The 21,153-nt window shown below is 39.0% G+C and overlaps 2 non-coding genes across 2 annotated transcripts; one reads left to right on the top strand and one right to left on the bottom strand.

The window, feature by feature from the left end:
- Positions 1 to 4,981: 4,981 nt before the first annotated feature.
- Positions 4,982 to 5,063, top strand: TRNAS-CGA (transfer RNA serine (anticodon CGA)). Its single transcript has one exon. It is a non-coding gene; the product is annotated as a tRNA-Ser (tRNA).
- A 2,529-nt stretch (positions 5,064 to 7,592) lies between these two features.
- Positions 7,593 to 7,674, bottom strand: TRNAS-UGA (transfer RNA serine (anticodon UGA)). The gene has a single exon. It is a non-coding gene; the product is annotated as a tRNA-Ser (tRNA).
- Positions 7,675 to 21,153: the final 13,479 nt, after the last annotated feature.

The raw sequence follows: 21,153 nt of genomic DNA on the forward strand, positions 1-21,153 counted from the left end.
ATCGTGGTAATAAGACTTAAGTTGCTTGTATGTGTTGTGTCACTCAGCAGATGCTAGGCTTTGTTGATGCATTTTTTTTTAACCCAAACTTCCTAGTAGTTATTTTTTTTTAAGCATTCCAGTAGGGCTTCTAATACGGCACCATTTATATATAGTAAGACTTGATCTTGACTATAACCGTTTTCGTATTACACTGCAAAGTTTCCAGTCTTAGATAAGCATGATGACGCCATTCTTTCACCTTTTGTTGTACAACAAGCTCTAAAAACGATTTTCAGGAACTATGAAAATACTTTGAATTTGAGCTTTAGGAAGAAAAGTCAAAGGGAATTCATAAGCAGGTGTCCACATGAACTCGACACCAAATTCTTTGTACTGGACAGAATATCCAATACACGTTTCCTCACATACATTAAAAACTATTTGCTCACATCATTATTGTAGTTATAGGGAAGATGTAAACCTGCGCTTCTGAAATGGGAGGTAATCCGATTCGATCAGAGAAAGGGGAAGGCAACTTTAATTCACACGATCAAGAGCTCTTTATCAGCATCAGGATACCGTCTGTGAAGGGTGGGCTCACTTCAGCTATTCTCAAATAAAAGTGTGTGCGCTCCAACGAAATTCCACTGACGCTTGTAGCTTGAAATTTATAATGCTGACTTGTATGTCCTACCTAGAGTGTCGCCTGCGTGGGTGCATGGTTTCTTGTAAGTTTGTCTGCAGGATATACTAACTCATTCCATGTTAGGTTGTCAAATTTTTGTTTCCAGCCATAGTCTTTCATTTTATAACGGATCTAGTTATTAATGCTGCGTGCGCCTTGTAGTGTAAGGGCGTTCGGCTAATAATTAAAGGGTCTTGCGTTTATTCCCAATTCGAGTGAGAGAGGGTGTTAACAGAGTGTAGTCTTGTGCCTCACCTACTTACTGTTCAACACAAGACCAACAGTCTGGAGCCAGGCCTTCATACATTTGCTGCCCCCATGTTCACCTAACAGCAAATATACTAGTACGTACCTAGGTGATACTACTGAGACTGGGTTTGAAATGAGCGGGAAAACAAAAGTTTTAACCCTGTGAATTCAAATGCACAATAAATAAGCGCCTAAAGCGAACCACAACGTTTTCATATGCCGATTATTCGGTCAATATTACGACCATAAATAGTTTCTCTTTGCAGCCCGTCTATTTAACCACAGATAATATGGCACTGTTGTAAATACAGTTAATGGGGTGACTGTGAACGTAGAAGGTTGAACAGTAGAAACGTTACTTATACATCTGCAGCTAGCAGTAGGTTCACGTTTTCTGTTTGCGCAGCAGAATTTATCACTATTTGTCCTATATTTAGACTTTTTCCTGGTAATCTACCCTAACTTAGAAATGTACTGCAAACCCTATGTGAAAATGGTGAGCTTGTTGTCAGGAGGATGGGTTGATCTCTGATCCCCCGGCTTGGAGACGGATAGTTTCCGGTGTTGCGTTTAATCACGTACATCAAGTTAGTCTTCTGCAACTGTGATGGTTACGCCATCGACAGGGACGAACTCGTGTGACTAATATTACACATAAAGTCAATGTTATTGTCATAGGTGATTTATTGCTTACTATAATAGGGTATTTTCTGGTATGTGTTGAGGTACGGCATGTGGAGCTTGTACTTATGTGATGGTAGCGGGTTCCACAATGTCACTCAATCTCTGCAGTATTCACTGCTCGCTAGGATCTACTCAGCACTATATAATCCCTACTTCGAAAGTTCCTAGAGGCCCAGTAGATGAAAATTTAATTGGGATTATTAACCCTGGAAGAGTAATAACCCAGGATAGCCCAAGAAAGCCAAGGTATGTAATTTATTCCTACTAGAAACCTTAGATCCTGTCGCAGGCTGCGACCCAACATAATCGATTAACTTCTTCTCTGTCTCTATTTACTGCTAGTTGAACAAGGACAGAAGATATTAGGAGAACTTGGGTCTTCTGGTTGTGAGCAGAACGTACATCATCATATTCAAAAACTGTCACTCACAGGATGAACTGCAAATGCATAATTAACTACCTCTTACAGGATGAACTGCGAGTTCATAATTAACTACCTCTCACAGGATTAACTGAGAGTTTAAAACTATGGTTATTTAGATTTAGAGCAAAAGTTTTACACTGGCCTTATATAACGCATTACGCTGAACTTAACCATGGATAACTCAATAAAGTTACACAATAATTCCCATGGAGTCCTTATAACAGTCAAGGATAAGCACACATGCCATACACTAAGCTTAGAATAACCTAATAAAGCCAAACAGACGTTAAATTTAATTCTTATTGAATTAAATTTACAGAGAAACCTTAGTTCTAATATTAGCTCAGCAAAACAGCTAAACTGCTGGCAATGCTTGAATTCCCTTGAACTACTCCTTGTAACGTAGAAGAAAAAGGTACATCATTATTTTGTGATAAATGGTTTAGAAAACCAACATGTTGAAGAAAGAGACACTTGTACAACATTTAGGAATATTTTTTGAGGCAACGTTTCGCCACACAGTGGCTTCATCAGTCCAGTACAAAGAAGAATGATGGAAAAAGAGGAGGAGTTTGAGGTAATTAGTCCCTCAGCCTGGAACAGAAATGTTTAGTCCATCAATCTTAAAGATGGTACAGCACATGCTCGGAGAAGTGTCTTATATACTGCAGTCAGGTGAGTCGAAGCAGATGGAGGCGGAGTCGCAGTGGAATCATCCACTAGTGTCAGTAGGTTTTGTCCATGGGTTGGATAAGTGTTGAAGAATTGCTTGTATTAAGATCCACGATGCTGCAGTCTGACAGATGTGATAAATGGTTTAGAAAACCGACAAGCTGAAGAATGAGACACTTGTGTCACATTCTTCAACGATAACAAGTGGCTCGGTAGATGATGCAACTTGGCAAACGTTAAAGGGCCTAAACTTTTAAACACCTTCCCTTCGTACATAAGAAAAATTAACAACAAACCTCTAGCCGTCTTCAAAAGACAACTTGATAAGTTCATCATTCGAACTGTAATGCATACGTTGATGTGGGTGTGGCTAGCACCAACAACCTGGTCGATCAGACAAGCAACTGGGAGGTCTAATCTGGGACTGGGTCGTGGAGGAGGAAGGGGGGGTAATAACCCCCAAAAAATCTTCAGATAACTGGCTTTTAATCTATGAACAGAGTATATTTGAAAATTTTTCCCTGCCAAGTCTTTTCCTTAAGACGGGTGTCAACAAGGCATGAGCGAACACTAACCTCTTACTCTAGAGAGATTGCCCTTCAAGAAGGGGATGGGTGCCTTGAGGCTGGTGAAGGGCACCTAATCCTAGGAACTGGAGCTATTCTCCCCTTGGATCAAAGGTGATTACCTCTCATTTCACAGTCGCTGTATAACCCCGACGAGTTCGGAGCTTATCCAAGGCCTTAGAGCTTATGAAAGAATATTATAAAATAATGCACCAGTTAAGTGTGTGTGTGATGCTTGGAGACCAACACCAGTGTCAACATATCTATTCACGTGGTAACATTACCATATGTAGTCTTAAAACACTGATCTTCAGTGGTTGTTTACAATCACAGTATATAAGAAGTCTGCACTGATGGCGAGTACAGCATATATTGTAACCTAAGAGTCTAAGCAACGCAAAGGAGAATGAAGAACTTAATTGGTTAGACGATAGGTGTACAATTCTCAGTCCATATATACTGAGCTTATTTTAATCCCTAGTTTAGAGATTAGATTATTCTTGACTGGTAGTGAACAGTTTATATGCACCCTGTTCGTGTAGTCGCTAAGCTTTAAACCCAAATAACAAACCAATCAAACATTAGGTACAACATCCTGTGTTGCTATGACTTATTTATAAAGCTAGGTTATAGGAAGTTGATTAAACAGTTCAATCTTCATCTTCCATTAAGTCTGCAGTAACATAAAACAGTCACCACAGGATGATCACAGGGTATCTAGAGGTGTGCATGTTTCCCTGAACAAGCCCGAAGTTTGCACTAATTCCTATTTTAAGGATTAAACCGTACTTGATTCTCAGTGTATAGGTAAATTGTAGCCTTAATGACCCTCATGCAGTTGCTAAACTTTAACTCACTATATGAATCCCTGAAATGGAATATGTAATAACTAACAGGACGATACATTATTTAAATAATGATTATCGGATAGATCACATCATAAATTCAGTACACTTGTGGACAAAATATATCTAAAATAATAACAGTAGATAGGGTAAATATCCTGAGGGATGGGTAGACATTGGACAAGTACTTATAAGAACTTAGTATTACATTATTATACATGATAGATAGCTACAATATGTGTGACCTACATCTGGTTTTACAGAAGTATTACACAATAATAAGACAATTTTATAGGCACACATTAATAGTATATTATGAAAATTTAACCTATGATAACCGAACGAAATCTCTGTCAAACAGGTATATTTTTTATTTAAGAATATCTACAAATGATTTTATAAACAGAGGGAAATTTTTTTTATGGATTTATGTAAATTGTCTAGGGTATAATTAGGTTTTGTATATTAAATTTTTCATTATGACAATGTAAATAAGTCACTACGTTCGACTTTATTGGGTTATCCTAGGTAATTTACACTTGTTAAGTATGATAATTGCACTTAGGTGTACCCATGCCTAAATAAACATATATGAAAACTCAATCAAGTCAAACAATAATTCACATAGGGGTGTGTATAAATAGTTACGTATATATATATATATATATACACACACACACACCGAAGATTTAACCTATAATAAACCAATAAGTCAAACAAAGTGCCTTATTTTCATTGGCGTCATCAGACAACAGACTAGGTAAAGTTTACGAGTTAGTATACGAATACATTGCTAATATCACGAAGTAAAGATACACAACAATAACAATTGCCAACACAATGACTTCCCTTATGTGGCACCTTCCGATACATAGCTGTGGTGTCCGAGTGGTTAAGGAGATGGACTCGAAATCCATTGGGCTCTGCCCGCACAGGTTCGAATCCTGTCCACAGCGTTCTTTTTACTATAATGTATTTCATGACTAACGTTCTACATGCAATTTACATAAAATAAAACCGATAACTGACTAAATATAAAGGCATTTTAGGTGGAAAACTGAAGTGAATGGGAAGGAATTAGAGGCGTTAGTAATCCTTAGCAGGTAGAGATGGCAGCACCAGTCCCGGGACACGCAAGCACGTACACACGCTCCCAGAAGCCTGGCACATACATGGTACAACTATCCCCTTGTTTGTTTATTTTGTGGCCGTTAAATACTGCGTTTCGCAGTTTAAAGATTATCGACTTCACCTGTAGTTTATCAGGGCCGCCATACACATGTGCACAAACATTCAAAACAATTTAAACTGGGATTAAAGTCATCGTATAATACATTAGATATAATGCAGAAGTGTATAAGATAATACACTTAAAAGACACACGTCTCTCTGTGTATAGACCCTGATGGTTAACTATAAATGGAAATATATTTCCACTACCATTAACAGCTTTGAAAATGCTACAGATGATGTTCGTAATACCTTATCTCAAAAATAACGTATAGTAGTATAGATTTATTTCCTTTACAAAATAATATGTACCACCCTATTATTTGGTAATTTACCTAAATATGTACCTAAATAGGGAGAAGCGCTGAATCCGCACGGGTCATATAGTCCCTGGAAAATGGGAGGCCGGATCAGCCGGGCTGTGGCTCGTACGTTGGACTGCGTGCGGCCAGCAGTAACAGCCTAGTTGATCAGGCCCTGGTCATGGACCGGGCCGCGGGGGCGTTGTTCCCCGGAATAACCTCCAGGTAACCTCCAGGCACTTAGGTTGGATTCAAGGAAGAGGATGATTTTCGTTAACTATGAGCCCTTCACCAGCATCAAGGCACTTACCTCCCTGAAGGAGCAGAAGTTATTTTCTTCTTTTTTAGGTTACCTTGCTTTTGTGAAACAATACATGTGTTAAAATTACCTATATATATATATATATATATATATATATATATATATATATATATATATATATATATATATATATATATATATATATATATATATATATATATATATATATATATATATATATATATATATATATATATATATATATATATATATATATATATATATATATGCAAAACAACCACTCTGAAAGAATAGAGAAATTCCAAGGGCTTTCGTGATTACTCACATTATCAAGGAACCAAAGTTCCTTGATAATGTGAGTAGTCACGAAAGCGCTTGGAATTTCTCTATTCTTTCAGAGTGGTTGTTTTGCATATTCTGAAATCACCTGTTTACTGTTATCTTATTGTATATATATATATATATATATATATATATATATATATATATATATATATATATATATATATATATATATATATATATATATATATATATATATATATATATGCTGTTGAAATAGGTAAAACCGGTCAATTAGCAAGAACTCATTTAAACTTAAGTCCTCTCTAAAATCTTCTCTTATACGTTTAAAGATATATTTTTTCATTTATGTTAATGTAAAAATTAATAATTTTTTACCAAAGGAACCTTAGAAAACTTACCTAACCTTATAACAAGCTCAATTTAATTTAGCTTAATCCAACTAAATATATTTTAGATAAGTTTACAATGATTTAATAATAAACAAGCACAATGAAATATTTTTTTCGTTAGGTTTTGAATGATTTTTGCGAAATTATTGCATATACATTAGGTAAAAAGAACGGTGCTATATATGCCAAAATCGCAAGTTTTACCTATTCGGCACCAAACACATATATATAATGTGCATGTCCCTGTGTTTCAAAAAGCATCTGTACCATGACTCGTTTTTGTTCAGTCATGTGCACAAGAGATAATGTGTGACACATTTTTGTCCCAGAGGTTCACGGTCGAGCATTTAGATCGGAGTCAGTGATATCATTTGGGGAGGGAACAATGTAAAGAACTCATCATTACGAAACTTGTCCTCCTGTTGTCCCTATTCCCAAGGCCCAAAATGACTACTGAACTCCATTGCTTTTATGGTGTAACGTGACTAAAGAATGATGTCTGATTTTTTATGAGGTGTGGGATAATATAAGAAATGGAAATACAACAGAAATTAAATTTATGTAAAAAGGAATAAAAATTAATAACACCGAATACATGCAATAACAAATGAAAATTATTCCCGTGCATGTTACGTGGTGACATCGCCAGCGATTTGCTAATAACTATCGAGTTGTCTAATTTGTTTTTAGTTGCATATACAAACTGATAAGTTTACAATATTATCATGAATAATGTTCATAAATTGTAACCTCTAACAGTAGTATTTATTACAGTTAAATATTATAATTTTTAAGACACTAACTGCATGAGATATATATATATATATATATATATATATATATATATATATATATATATATATATATATATATATATTGAAGACTATTATCGTGATATAGAATACAGTATTGTGTAGTTATGAAATGTAAACGTGAATAGCAATGATAAACAAATAAAACAACTAAAGAAAATACCGCTGCGGACAGGATTCGAACCTGTGCGGGCAGAGCCCAATGGATTTCAAGTCCATCTCCTTAACCACTCGGACACCGCAGCACCTACGTGTTATGCAGCGGAGTTACTTACTATTATAAAATATAAAACATATTATGAATAAATTCCTAGCATAGATGTTTATATGGGATGACTATAATATGTGTATGTAGTATGCGCGTACGTGTTCTCCTGAAGAAAGAAAATTACGGGAATGACTTTCAGCGAAGTGTGTGGCTTAATGGGTGTTTGTGTTCGTCTGTATGTTCACTAAACTGTTTGTAGAGGGAGGAATAAAACTATTTGGGAAAATATAAATATATTTTTATGTGGTATAAATTTCTTTAATGGTTGTAAGAGCATATACCACAGAAGTTGCGAGTATATAACAAAGGAATCAAGATATAACCTAGAATAACCCAATAATGTCAATAAAATCCTGATTATTATTCCTTAATTTACAATACATTACAACTGCTCAATAAAGTCAATACAATCGTGAACTGTAATTGTTGATTTTTATCCCTCTTCGTCTTGTGGTACCTAAGTTTTAATTCATGGGAAGAATATTGTTCTAGCTTCTGTAGCTTATTCCGTATACCAAACTTGCTTATTGCGTATACCAAACTTGCTTATTCCGTATACCAAACTTTCATACGGTCCATTCTTTTTGCATTTTTTACAAAATTTTTAATTCAGGTTCAGTACACAAGTTTAGATTTTTACAGCTGTTACTTCGAATTACTTGTATAACCTTGGATAACCCAGGACTTAAGTAAATAAGTAAGTTTATTCAGATACACATAAATACAGTTACATAAATTATCATATATAACAGCATATGTGTAGATTATCTAGGATAAACCATGAAAGTCAAGACAGCGCTCTAGTTACTCTCTCTCGTTTAATCAGTTATTTATTTAATTTTTAATGGATCCATCTGCCAAGACATCCACTCGTCGCCTACAATCCTTTGGGTTATCCTAGGTAATTTACACATGTTACTATGTATAATAATTCGTGTTACTGTATTTATGTGTACATGTATCTAAATAAACTTACACCATCTTTGCTCTTTTGTGTTTATTTTTAACTTCCTGCTATTTGATACTAAATTACACAAATTTCTCTAACTTCTCTTCCGAATTTCAATATAGTCCTATCATGAGCCTAGGCCGCCCTAGGGCAATTCTCACCTTATACCAGATTCGTTTATGTTTATGAGGAAGTGCCAAACCATCAGGATTTATATAGAGGCTGGAGAATGAGAGATAATCGGGTTGGATTCGAGGAAGGGGAGGGTAGTTCCAGTTCCTTTTGCCAAAAAACTTGGGAAGGGGGGAGGGGCGTTTGTCCAAGACAATTTTTTTTATTGTCGCTATTTTTTAAATGAAAGTGTGCCTATATGGAAATATACAGGTGTGATAACTCTGGATATAAAATAATAACATAATAACAATAATAATAATAAAAATTATATGGCGACACTTGTCCGTGCGCACAAGAAAATTGGATATAGTAAAAGTCTTGCAGATAAGTGCACATGATCAATAAAAGGGTTAATTGCATTTTCAAAGTAGAATCCCATCTCATATTAGAACAAACCAAGAGAGTGCTACTGAAGGAAAGTTGAAAATGATTTACTGTACGAGCCAAAATATTGATGAGTGATCACCTCTTCATTAAGTATGAGCATGACATTGCATTAAAGATCGATCAACAGCTATCCTTGGAATCTTAAGGCAGGTTCCCACTAGCTCTCTATTAACGCTGTGTAAATTTAGTTACAGCGAAGGAATTCTTTATATTTCCTAGACCAGTAGTCTCACTGTCTATTCCTAAGCCGTAACAGCCTGATACATGTACACAACAGTCTCCTTAACTAGATGTAAAACATTTGAAAGAATGATACCTAACAGATTATACTATAAAACAGACACCAACTCTCACCTCATCTCTGTGGTTTTACGAAAGGAAAATGTGCGCAGATTTGTTTTACCACCTTTCTCACTGCACACACTTTTAGTGTTACCACATTTCCTGATCTAAAATTTCACTCGGTATCGCAAAATGAATATTGGTGGTACCTACTCAGAAAATTATAATGTGTTATCTGTCAAATAGATTATCCTCTGTTGTCTAACAAGGTTTTAAAAGTGAGACTAAAGTAATGTTTCTATTTACACTACAGAGGAGTTCTCAGTCCTATGTTATATAATGTCCTGATTAGTGCTTTACATACTTCACCTAACCACAATTATAATCTATGCTAATGACGTCATGATCTATAGAACAGGGCTTAAGAAAATGAATATCATTCTTTAAGAAATTCAAGTAACTGTAACAGATTAGGCCTAGTCATATCGTCATCAAACACTGAGAAACTGACAAACAAACGACATGTCCCACCCATTTGTTTGCAGAATGAAAACATCAGCTACGTTAAATCCGCCATATCACAGCTAAATAAGAAATGCCAAGACAGTATAAATTTTCTCAGAACTGTTGGTGGCTACAATCTTAATTATGCAGCCCCGTCCTCTTAACCACGGACAATATGGCACTCTTGTAAAACTGTTGACTGCTTGAACAGCTTTCGAGCGCACGCAATGGCTGCCCGTTTTCTGTTCATGCTGCAAACTATTTTACCGTCTTTTATCTTATAGTTTTAGTTTTGCCGCTGTGACCTATCTAACCCAACCTCCTAACTTCTAAATGGGCTACAAACTCTATATGAAAGTGCGACATAGTTATCAGGAGTGCGGGTTGAACTATGGTGTTAATGTAAGAAGAGTGAGAATAATGTACACAGCCTGTATCAGAAGCTTAATTCATATGCTGCGCCCATAGTAATGTTACTGTAGCTAAGGAAAATCTTTCCGGCTCTTGCAGCTAATATAAAATGAAGCCCTCAGAATTATTCTTGGCTGTCCTAAAACTACCAAGGTCCTTATACAGGGAAGGAGCTTGGTACTCGTAGCATCAGTAACATAATTATTGAAATTAACACTGTACTTAGCACTACAATATTAAGAAATGAACCACTGTCACTATAAATCTTATTATGTAGGAATAAACACAGGCCTAAATGGGTTGTGAAAACACTTAACTATATTAAATTCATAAACTGCATGAACTGTATCTCTGTAGACAACAAAAGCATTTCAGCCCTCCATGGAAAGTGCATTCATTTAATATCACATATTTGAAAGCCCCTTCCAAGAAGTTCATCGATAGTAATCCCTTCCTTAATTCACTTGCAACGGCTGAAGAAATTTCTCGTTGTACAGCTAGTAATATCACAAATTATTTACAATGATGGGGCTAAGCAGGAGTCTTCTGGCAGGACTGCATCTGCTCTTGTTATCACCTCCCTAGGGTGAGTTAGTTCAAAGAATTAACAATTGCGCGTCTGCACTACAAACTGAACTGTTTTCCATCCTAATGGCACTAAAGTTAACTTGTAACACTGATGTCGATTATTATTGATTCTATATCATCAATGAGGGCACTTAACTCACATAATGACCACAACGTATTCACTGGAGAAGACAAATATAGATGCTACAATATCAGAGAAAAGATGGAATTCATGTACATTTTTTATCGATTCCATCACACACTGAATTACTCATTCATGATATAGCTGATAAATTAGCCAAGAATGTATCCTGAAGGTAAATGTAAACTATAACTTTCGTATATCTGTGCTAAGCGTTACGAACAATACTTAAGAGAGAAGTAAATAATGAATGCGAAAGTCATAGGAATACAGGTAACGTCTGAGTGGATCTATCACTCACTATGATAACGTGAATGTAGATAAGTATGTTTATGGAGCAATTTGCGATATGAACAGAGTGACAGTCGTTCTAGTAGCCAGCCTTAAGCTTGGTTACAAACACATCGCCAGCCTTAGGCTTGGTTACAAACACATCGCCAGCCTTAGGATCGGTTACAAACACATCGTCAGCCTTAGGCTCGGTTACAAACACATCGCCAGCCTTAGGCTCGGTTACAAACACATCGCCAGCCTTAGGCTCGGTTACAAACACATCGCCAGCCTTAGGCTCGGTTACAAACACATCGCCAGCCTTAGGCTCGGTTACAAACACATCGCCAGCCTTAGGCTCGGTTACAAACACATCGCCAGCTTTAGGCTCGGTTACAAACACATCGCCAGCCTTAGGCTCGGTTACAAACACATCGCCAGCCTTAGGCTCGGTTACAAACACATCGCCAGCCTTAGGCTCGGTTACAAACACATCGCCAGCTTTAGGCTCGGTTACAAACACATCGCCAGCCTTAGGCTTGGTTACAAACACATCGCCAGCCTTAGGCTCGGTTACAAACACATCGCCAGCCTTAGGCTCAGTTACAAACATTGGTTATTGATTGTGAAGAAGCTTACGTTGACGAGGTGCTGCTTTCTGAAGCAAACAGCTGATCGCTGATCTGAAGATTGTTTTTCATGTAACTAGTGTTATGTCTGTGCTCGTCTTTCTTGGCATGATGTGTCTTTCCTGCAGTGTCACGTTGCATCTGAGGGACACACAATCAACAGCATCAATGAAATTCATATTTTTCTTAGTTTCTGTTCATTTGAGCTAGTATGTGAAAATAATGAGGTTCCGAAATGTTGTGCTAGCAGACATTTTAAATTAGTAAAGTGTACAGCAGCAGCAACGGAACTTATCCATCACCATAAACTCCCACCCAGCAATTATCCTATCACCGCTCTGGAGCAAATAAAACCCTAAAACAATATTCAGGCTAGTTTTACATTAAGATTTACAGTCTCATGCATCTTAATCTGGCACGTCAATAATGAAATAATCAAACTGCGTGCGAAATACGAGCGTAAACGTTTACCAAAAATTAATAGAGATAAATGCACATCCATTGTGTATTTCTAGCATTATCTGTAATGCCACAATGTCACTGTCATTACAGAAATGATATGTGAAAAGACTTGCACAGGAGTATCGAGATAATGCTAAACAGGAATAAATAGGAGTGCGGGAAAGTTATAGAAGAAAATAGGAGTGGTCTCAATAAGTAGGAAAAGAATAAGAATGTGTAAATTGACACTGGAATTGAAAGTGGGAGAGAGTATGGCTCATTCTCTCAATTTCCCACAAATTAAACCCCCAGGTGTTGCCACTAAAAACGAATATTTTATTTTAAGACAATACCACACATCTGTATTGTTAAGACCTCTGAAACAATGGCAAAGTAAAACTCGAGAGTATTTTTTGGCAGAATGTGTGTACCACCGAGCAGCCTACAACAATGTGTGTGTACCACCGAGCAGCCTACAACAATATGTGTGTACCACCGAGCAGCCTACAACAATATGTGTGTACCACCGAGCAGCCTACAACAATATGTGTGTACCACCGAGCAGCCTACAACAATATGTGTGTACCACCGAGCAGCCTACAACAATATGTGTGTACCACCGAGCAGCCTACAACAATATGTGTGTACCACCGAGCAGCCTACAACAATATGTGTGTACCACCGAGCAGCCTACAACAATATGTGTGTACCACCGAGCAGCCTACAACAATATGTGTGTACCACCGAGCAGCCTACAACAATATGTGTGTACCACCGAGCAGCCTACAACAATATGTGTGTACCACCGAGCAGCCTACAACAATATGTGTGTACCACCGAGCAGCCTACAACAATATGTGTGTACCACCGAGCAGCCTACAACAATATGTGTGTACCACCGAGCAGCCTACAACAATATGTGTGTACCACCGAGCAGCCTACAACAATATGTGTGTACCACCGAGCAGCCTACAACAATATGTGTGTACCACCGAGCAGCCTACAACAATATGTGTGTACCACCGAGCAGCCTACAACAATATGTGTGTACCACCGAGCAGCCTACAACAATATGTGTGTACCACCGAGCAGCCTACAACAATATGTGTGTACCACCGAGCAGCCTACAACAATATGTGTGTACCACCGAGCAGCCTACAACAATATGTCAAACTGAATGATTTTTGCATTTTTGAGTCGTATACATTTACTGATGTGTGGGTGATCCTGGCAATAAACTCTGTTTTGTGTGGGTGATCCTGGCAATAAACTCTGTTTTGTGTGGGTGATCCTGGCAATAAACTCTGTTTTGTGTGGGTGATCCTGGCAATAAACTCTGTTTTGTGTGGGTGATCCTGGCAATAAACTCTGTTTTGTGTGGGTGATCCTGGCAATAAACTCTGTTTTGTGTGGGTGAACCTGGCAATAAACTCTGTTTTGTGTGGGTGATCCTGGCAATAAACTCTGTTTTGTGTGGGTGATCCTGGCAATAAACTCTGTTTTGTGTGGGTGATCCTGGCAATAAACTCTGTTTTGTGTGGATGATCCTGGCAATAAACTCTGTTTTGTGTGGATGATCCTGGCAATAAACTCTGTTTTGTGTGGATGATCCTGGCAATAAACTCTGTTTTGTGTGGATGATCCTGGCAATAAACTCTGTTTTGTGTGGATGATCCTGGCAATAAACTCTGTTTTGTGTGGATGATCCTGGCAATAAACTCTGTTTTGTGTGGATGATCCAGGCAATAAACTCGCTGTTTTGTGTGGATGATCCTGGCAATAAACTCGCTGTTTTGTGTGGGTGATCCTGGCAATAAACTCGCTGTTTTGTGTGGATGATCCTGGCAATAAACTCGCTGTTTTGTGTGGATGATCCTGGCAATAAACTCGCTGTTTTGTGTGGATGATTCTGGCAATAAACTCGCTGTTTTGTGTGGATGATCCTGGCAATAAACTCGCTGTTTTTTGTGGATGATCCTGGCAATAAACTCGCTGTTTTGTGTGGATGATCCTGGCAATAAACTCGCTGTTTTGTGTGGATGATCCTAGCAATAAACTCGTTGTTTTATGTGGGTGATCCTGGCAATGAACTCGCTGTTTTGTGTGGGTGATCCTGGCAATAAACTCGCTGTTTTGTGTGGATGATCCTGGCAATAAACTCGCTGTTTTGTGTGGGTGATCCTGGCAATAACTCGCTGTTTTGTGTGGATGATCCTGGCAATAAACTCGCTGTTTTGTGTGGGTGATCCTGGCAATAAACTCGCTGTTTTATGTGGGTGATCCTGGCAATAAACTCGCTGTTTTGTGTGGATGATCCTGGCAATGAACTCGCTGTTTTGTGTGGGTAATCCTGGCAATAAACTCGCTGTTTTGTGTGGGTGATCCTGGCAATAAACTCGCTGTTTTGTGTGGATGATCCTGGCAATAAACTCGCTGTTTTGTGTGGGTGATCCTGGCAATAAACTCGTTGTTTTGTGAGGATAATCCTGGCAATAAACTCGCTGTTTTGTGTGGATGATCCTGGCAATAAACTCGTTGTTTTGTGTGGATGATCCTGGCAATAAACTCGCTGTTTTGTGTGGATGATCCTGGCAATAAACTCGCTGTTTTGTGTGGGTGATCCTGGCAATAAACTCGCTGTTTTGTGTGGGTGATCCTGGCAATAAACTCTGTTTTGTGTGGGTGATCCTGGCAATAAACTGTTTTGTGTGGGTGGTCCTGGCAGTAAACTAGCTGTTTTGTGTGGGTGGTCCTGGAAATAAACTGTTTTGTGTGGGTGATCCTAGCAATAAATTCTGTTTTGTGTCGGTGATCCTGGCAATAAACTCGCTGTTTTGTGGGGGGTGATCCTGACAATAAACTCGCTGTTTTGTGTGGATAATCCTGGCAATATACCCTGTTTTGTGTGGGTTATCCTGGCAATAAACTCGCTGTTTTGTGTGAGTGATCCTGGCAATAAACTCGCTGTTTTGTGTGGGTGATCCTGGCAATAAACTCGCTGTTTTGTGTGAATGATCCTGGCAATAAACTCGCTGTTTTGTGTGGATGATCCTGGAAATAAACTCTGTTTTGTGGGTGATCCTGGCAATAAACTCGCTGTTTTGTGTGGGTGATCCTGGCAATAAACTCTGTTTTGTGGGTGATCCTGGCAATAAACTCGCTGTTTTGTGTGGGTGATCCTGGCAATAAACTCTGTTTTGTGGGTGATCCTGGCAGTAAACTCGCTCTTGTGTGTGGGTGATCCTGGCAATAAACTCGCTCTTGTGCGTGGGTGATCCTGGCAATAAACTCGCTCTTGTGTGTGGGTGATCCTGGCAATAAACTCGCTCTTGTGTGTGGGTGATCCTGGCAATAAACTCGCTCTTGTGTGTGGGTGATCCTGGCAATAAACTCGCTCTTGTGTGTGGGTGATCCTGGCAATAAACTCGCTGTTTTGTGTGGATGATCCTGGCAATAAACTCGCTCTTGTGTGTGGGTGATCCTGGCAATAAACTCGCTGTTTTGTGTGGATGATCCTGGCAATAAACTCGCTGTTTTGTGTGGGTGATCCTGGCAATAAACTCGCTCTTGTGTGTGGGTGATCCTGGCAATAAACTCGCTCTTGTGTGTGGGTGATCCTGGCAATAAACTGTTTTGTGGGTGGTCCTGGCAATTAACTCGCTCTTGTGTGTGGGTGATCCTGGCAATAAACTCTGTTTTGTGTGGGTGATCCTGGCAATAAACTCTGTTTTGTGTGGGTGATCCTGGCAATAAACTCTGTTTTGTGTGGGTGATCCTGGCAATAAACTCTGTTTTGTGTGGGTGATCCTGGCAATAAACTCTGTTTTGTGTGTGTGATCCTGGCAATAAACTCTGTTTTGTGTGGATGATCCTGGCAATAAACTCTGTTTTGTGTGGATGATCCTGGCAATAAACTCTGTTTTGTGTGGATGATCCTGGCAATAAACTCTGTTTTGTGTGGATGATCCTGGCAATAAACTCTGTTTTGTGTGGATGATCCTGGCAATAAACTCTGTTTTGTGTGGATGATCCTGGCAATAAACTCTGTTTTGTGTGGATGATCCTGGCAATAAACTCTGTTTTGTGTGGATGATCCTGGCAATAAACTCTGTTTTGTGTGGATGATCCTGGCAATAAACTCTGTTTTGTGTGGATGATCCAGGCAATAAACTCGCTGTTTTGTGTGGATGATCCTGGCAATAAACTCGCTGTTTTGTGTGGGTGATCCTGGCAATAAACTCGCTGTTTTGTGTGGATGATCCTGGCAATAAACTCGCTGTTTTGTGTGGATGATCCTGGCAATAAACTCGCTGTTTTGTGTGGATGATTCTGGCAATAAACTCGCTGTTTTGTGTGGATGATCCTGGCAATAAACTCGCTGTTTTTTGTGGATGATCCTGGCAATAAACTCGCTGTTTTGTGTGGATGATCCTGGCAATAAACTCGCTGTTTTGTGTGGATGATCCTAGCAATAAACTCGTTGTTTTATGTGGGTGATCCTGGCAATGAACTCGCTGTTTTGTGTGGGTGATCCTGGCAATAAACTCGCTGTTTTGTGTGGATGATCCTGGCAATAAACTCGCTGTTTTGTGTGGGTGATCCTGGCAATAACTCGCTGTTTTGTGTGGATGATCCTGGCAATAAACTCGCTGTTTTGTGTGGGTGATCCTGGCAATAAACTCGCTGTTTTATGTGGGTGATCCTGGCAATAAACTCGCTGTTTTGTGTGGATGATCCTGGCAATGAACTCGCTGTTTTGTGTGGGTAATCCTGGCAATAAACTCGCTGTTTTGTGTGGGTGATCCTGGCAATAAACTCGCTGTTTTGTGTGGATGATCCTGGCAATAAACTCGCTGTTTTGTGTGGGTGATCCTGGCAATAAACTCGTTGTTTTGTGTGGATAATCCTGGCAATAAACTCGCTGTTTTGTGTGGATGATCCTGGCAATAAACTCGTTGTTTTGTGTGGATGATCCTGGCAATAAACTCGCTGTTTTGTGTGGATGATCCTGGCAATAAACTCGCTGTTTTGTGTGGGTGATCCTGGCAATAAACTCGCTGTTTTGTGTGGGTGATCCTGGCAATAAACTGTTTTGTGTGGGTGATCCTGGCAATAAACTGTTTTGTGTGGGTGGTCCTGGCAGTAAACTAGCTGTTTTGTGTGGGTGGTCCTGGAAATAAACTGTTTTGTGTGGGTGATCCTAGCAATAAATTCTGTTTTGTGTCGGTGATCCTGGCAATAAACTCGCTGTTTTGTGGGGGGTGATCCTGACAATAAACTCGCTGTTTTGTGTGGATAATCCTGGCAATATACCCTGTTTTGTGTGGGTTATCCTGGCAATAAACTCGCTGTTTTGTGTGAGTGATCCTGGCAATAAACTCGCTGTTTTGTGTGGGTGATCCTGGCAATAAACTCGCTGTTTTGTGTGAATGATCCTGGCAATAAACTCGCTGTTTTGTGTGGATGATCCTGGCAATAAACTCTGTTTTGTGGGTGATCCTGGCAATAAACTCGCTGTTTTGTGTGGGTGATCCTGGCAATAAACTCTGTTTTGTGGGTGATCCTGGCAATAAACTCGCTGTTTTGTGTGGGTGATCCTGGCAATAAACTCTGTTTTGTGGGTGATCCTGGCAGTAAACTCGCTCTTGTGTGTGGGTGATCCTGGCAATAAACTCGCTCTTGTGCGTGGGTGATCCTGGCAATAAACTCGCTCTTGTGTGTGGGTGATCCTGGCAATAAACTCGCTCTTGTGTGTGGGTGATCCTGGCAATAAACTCGCTCTTGTGTGTGGGTGATCCTGGCAATAAACTCGCTCTTGTGTGTGGGTGATCCTGGCAATAAACTCGCTGTTTTGTGTGGATGATCCTGGCAATAAACTCGCTCTTGTGTGTGGGTGATCCTGGCAATAAACTCGCTGTTTTGTGTGGATGATCCTGGCAATAAACTCGCTGTTTTGTGTGGGTGATCCTGGCAATAAACTCGCTCTTGTGTGTGGGTGATCCTGGCAATAAACTCGCTCTTGTGTGTGGGTGATCCTGGCAATAAACTGTTTTGTGGGTGGTCCTGGCAATTAACTCGCTCTTGTGTGTGGGTGATCCTGGCAATAAACTCGCTGTTTTGTGTGGATGATCCTGGCAATATACTCTTTTTGTGTGGATTATCCTGGCAATAAACTCGCTGTTTTGTGTGAGTGATCCTGGCAATAAACTCTCTGTTTTGTGTGGGTGATCCTGGCAATAAACTCGCTGTTTTGTGTGGGTGATCCTGGCAATAAACTCGCTCTTGTGTGTGGGCGATCCTGGCAATAAACTCTGTTTTGTGGGTGATCCTGGCAATAAACTCGCTCTTGTGTGTGGGTGATCCTGGCAATAAACTCGCTCTTGTGTGTGGGTGATCCTGGCAATAAACTCGCTCTTGTGTGTGGGTGATCCTGGCAATAAACTCTGTTTTGTGGGTGATCCTGGCAATAAACTCGCTCTTGTGTGTGGGTGATCCTGGCAATAAAGTCGCTCTTGTGTGTGGGTGATCCTGGCAATAAACTCGCTCTTGTGTGTGGGTGATCCTGGCAATAAACTCTGTTTTGTGGGTGATCCTGGCAATAAACTCGGTCTTGTGTGTTGGTGATCCTGGCAATAAACTCGCTCTTGTGTGTGGGTGATCCTGGCAATAAACTCGCTGTTTTGTGTGGGTGATCCTGGCAATAAACTCGCTCTCGTGTGTGGGTGATCCTGGCAATAAACTCGCTGTTTTGTGTGGGTGATCCTGGCAATAAACTCGCTCTCGTGTGTGGGTGATCCTGGCAATAAAGTCGCTCTTGTGTGTGGGTGATCCTGGCAATAAACTCGCTCTTGTGTGTGGGTGATCCTGGCAATAAACTCTGTTTTGTGGGTGATCCTGGCAATAAACTCGCTCTTGTGTGTGGGTGATCCTGGCAATAAACTCGCTGTTTTGTGTGGGTGATCCTGGCAATAAACTCGCTGTTTTGTGTGGGTGATCCTGGCAATAAACTCGCTGTTTTGTGTGGGTGATCCTGGCAATAAACTGTTTACTGCGGTGATATGGTACAGAACTTGAGATTTTTAGCACAATAATTCACTAAAAGGTTTCGTTACTGATAACAATATATAATCATCAACGTATATAATTGTCAGAGATTATAAAAATAGATCAGGTAAGATTTTAGCATAGAGTAATTATTATTTGATTAATTTATACTCGTTATCAATATTTTTACATCTTTCATTTCACAGCTTTGAAACAAAGAGATATAAATATTGCACTTCTGAATTTTCTCTCTCTCTTTTTTAATACACTTTATCTCCCAAGTTTTCATTGCTCAAATCATTTTGTACACAGTTTGATGAATATCTCACTCCTGATGAGCATGCACCAAGAGCAACATTGCATGTACACTTGGAAAGCCACACATCTCAATTTATATTCAATTAAAATTTACTGTACTGCTTATTATAGGATTCAAATTATCCTTTATAGGAAGTGAACAGATTACATGCAGCCTTAATGACCCATTGTGCCGTCTTTTGGTTTTAAACCCAATTAACTAGCTCAAAGCTCTGCACCTTCCATGAGCCACAAGCGGAATTAGTTCACTGATTACCCAGCATCCTCAGGTCAAACTTCATTACCTATTTCCCAAGCACTGTATACCATTTGCGGGTTTACACTTTTCCGTGATAATAATAATTACAATACCCAAGAAGAAATAAAATTTAATATTATTTAATTGCTTGTTTAAAGATGTTAACAATAACGACATATACATACATACAATATACACACACACTCACACACACACACACACATATATATATATATATATATATATATATATATATATATATATATATATATATATATATATATATATATATAGTGTGTGTGTGTGAGATGTGCTAATTTTCATTGGGAAAAAGATAATAGCGTGACCACTTACCAGTTGTGAGGCTTTTTCCTTACAGTGCCTGAGCCCTGATTATTGATAACTAAACATCTGGTAGTATTCTCAAGATCAACACAACAGTATTTTTGTATGTTTATGTTGGTCCTTTCAACGGGAAGCGGTGAAGCGCCCTTGATAGCAAAGAATATTAGCTACTCTCCCCTTCCTTGGATCAAACATGACTACCTTCCATTCTTTATTTGTACTACCCGTATAAGCTTGACGCTTGCTCTTGAATCTATTAAATATAATATTGAGATAACCTTATGTGGTAAGATGTATATGTATAAATGTATATCCCGGAGTATTCTACAGAGTGATGGTATCTGTGTGTTTATACAATGAGAGATATGCATTACCTAATATTTCTCAGGTGTTGTATGACCCTTGGGGGTTGCATATCAACATAAATGCAATAACAAAAATAATGTGGTAGCGTGAGATGCGTGACTCAGCGACCTTCCAGTGCTGAGAATTAAGCACTAAGTAGCAATGATTACAATGACCATGGTAACAACGAAAAACAATTTGCCATGGTTAATTGGAAAAATAACATTAAATAACTACAAGCAAGTGAATGATAGGTGGTTTCACAATCATGCAGTAACTTATCACACAACAATTTCAACTATGAACTGCCGAACGATCTTCCCTCTTTTCTACACTTTTTATTGTAAACTAGAATGGACATTGTTTATTTTGGCTGAGACACAACACAAATGAGTACATGTTTTAAGTTG

The sequence above is a fragment of the Cherax quadricarinatus genome, chromosome 66, assembly GCF_038502225.1.
Source record: "Cherax quadricarinatus isolate ZL_2023a chromosome 66, ASM3850222v1, whole genome shotgun sequence".
In the NCBI taxonomy this organism is placed as follows: Eukaryota; Metazoa; Arthropoda; class Malacostraca; order Decapoda; family Parastacidae; genus Cherax; species Cherax quadricarinatus.